Source organism: Pterocles gutturalis, unplaced genomic scaffold (assembly GCF_000699245.1).
Source record: "Pterocles gutturalis isolate BGI_N339 unplaced genomic scaffold, ASM69924v1 scaffold4050, whole genome shotgun sequence".
NCBI lineage: Eukaryota > Metazoa > Chordata > Aves > Pterocliformes > Pteroclidae > Pterocles > Pterocles gutturalis.
In genome coordinates this window covers 9,671-11,809 of record NW_010143261.1, presented here as the reverse complement: position 1 = coordinate 11,809, position 2,139 = coordinate 9,671, and positions in this window count along the sequence as shown.

The window sequence follows — 2,139 nt, the reverse complement described above, 5'->3', positions numbered from 1 at the left end:
CCTGCTCTTGCTGAATCAGAGCTGCTCAGGACACGGCGAGGAGCAGGTCTAGGTCCCCAGGAAGCTGCTAGCAGGACAAAGCAACCTCAGCAGCTGGGGAGCCAGCCAGCCCTGCGAGGAGGATTTGCTCAGAGGAGGCTGTCACCCCTGCGGCTGGACACAGAATATTTTCCTTTCCCGCATGATTCAAAGTGCCGATGCAACATCCATGTGCTGGAGATAAATGGGCCAAGAGGAGCAAACCTACCCCTCAGCAGGGCATCCCTGGCTCGGGGCCGGCTCCTGAGGGATTAGGCAAGGCAGGGAGGCAGTGCCGGCAGGGAGGAGAGCGGGGCAGGAGGCGGGTGTTCTGCCAAGCCCTTGCCGAAATGGAGAGTCACCTGGTGATAACTCGGTGTGGGCTCAGGTGTGATGAGCCCAAAATAACTGACACTGCTCTGCGGCGTGTTGTATAAATTCTCAACTAAATTTAAAAGAAAACACGCGCTTGAGTTCCTGCAAGCGCTCGGCACAGGCATGAGCCCTGGGCTTGAAAGCCACGCTCAGAGCCAGCACTGACACTTGATTAGTGTCTGCTAAAAATAGCTCCTTGCGTAGGTGGAAGGAGAGCTCGTAAGCACAAACACAGGATAGACAGACACGGGGGTTTTTGGCTGGGGCACCAGGTGAGCAGCAGTGGGACAAGGGACAGCAGCATCCCCGGGAGAAGAATGTCTGCACCCGGAATCCTTCTTCCAGGCTGCAGGAGCTCAGTGCTGGAGGAGCCCAGGATTTTCTTTCTAGACCATGAATGAATGCCCCCATCGTCCTTTGTGCATAAAGTTCCAGCAGCCCTTCCCTGAGCAGTGCCGTTGGCCTCCTTGAGGGAGACAAGACCAGGTGGGGGTCTTCAGGAGGGTTTGCCCCCAGAGTCCACCATGGGGGTGAAGATCCCACAACAGTTCCTTGGGGAAAGGTGGGAGGAAAGCACCTCTGCTCCCCTCGCATCCTTCATCCCACTCCACACACCCAACCTCCTTGAAACATCATGGATGCAGCTTCTCTGTTCCCTGATAATAGGCCTTGATGGGTAACATGTAGGAAGTGGCCCAGGGAGGTGTGTGGACGGAGAACTGGGTGCAATGGGGCTGTGACCCCCCACATAGAGCATCAGAGGGTGTGCTGCACCCGTGGACCATCCCATGGCCCCGTGAGCCTGTGATAGACAGCAGCTGTAGGATACTCAGCCATGGGAGGGGACAACAAAAATTGGGGTGTGAAGGCTGTGGGGAGGAGGAGGAGGCACCACCAGAGCCTCAGACCGCCCCGTCTTGCTTTGCAGCACTTCCAGGCTGCTGAATGCCACCCACGCACCCAGGCAGTCCCCAGCACCCTGGCCGGTGGCTGGCACACCCATGATGGCACAGCAGAGCGTGGCATGGCCCCCATGGCCACCACAGGAAGGTCCAAGTGACCCGCATCCTGCCCACGGGCATGGCCACAGGGACCACGCAGCCCAAAGGTCTCCAGGACCCTTGCATCCAGGGTGATTCTTGCTTTTAACCTGGTACATCCGTGATTTTCCCCAGAACATCTGCATTTTTCCTTGGCGGGTCCACGGTTTTCCTCAGATCCGTATTATCCCTCAGCAGATCTGCATCTTCCCCCAGGAAATCCCTGGTTTGTCTCAGAAGATCTGCACTTCCCCTCAGATCCACATTTCTCCTCAGATTTGCACTTCTCCTTGGCAGATATGCATTTTTCCTGACAAGATCTCTATTTTACCTCAGAAGATTTGCCCTTTCGAGCAGCAAATTCACATTTTTCCTCAGTAAATACAGGTTTTCCCTCAGCAAATCCACGATCTTCCTCAGTAGATCTGCGTTTTTCCTCAGGTCTGCACTTTTCCTCAGTAGATCCACATTTTCCCTCACCACACCCACGTTTCACCCTGGCAGACCCCGGTTTTGCCCCGCCACGGCCAGGTTTCACCTCAGCACACCAGCTGTGCACCTTCACCAACGCTTCCCCCATGGCGGGCTGCTCCTGCTGCTCCACAACACGGCGTCTTCCCCTCCCCTCCTTCTCCGCCCCCAGCTTGAGGTGGCCATGGAGAATTTAGCACCCAACGCCATGGCGGGTGGCCTCGATGGCGGGTGG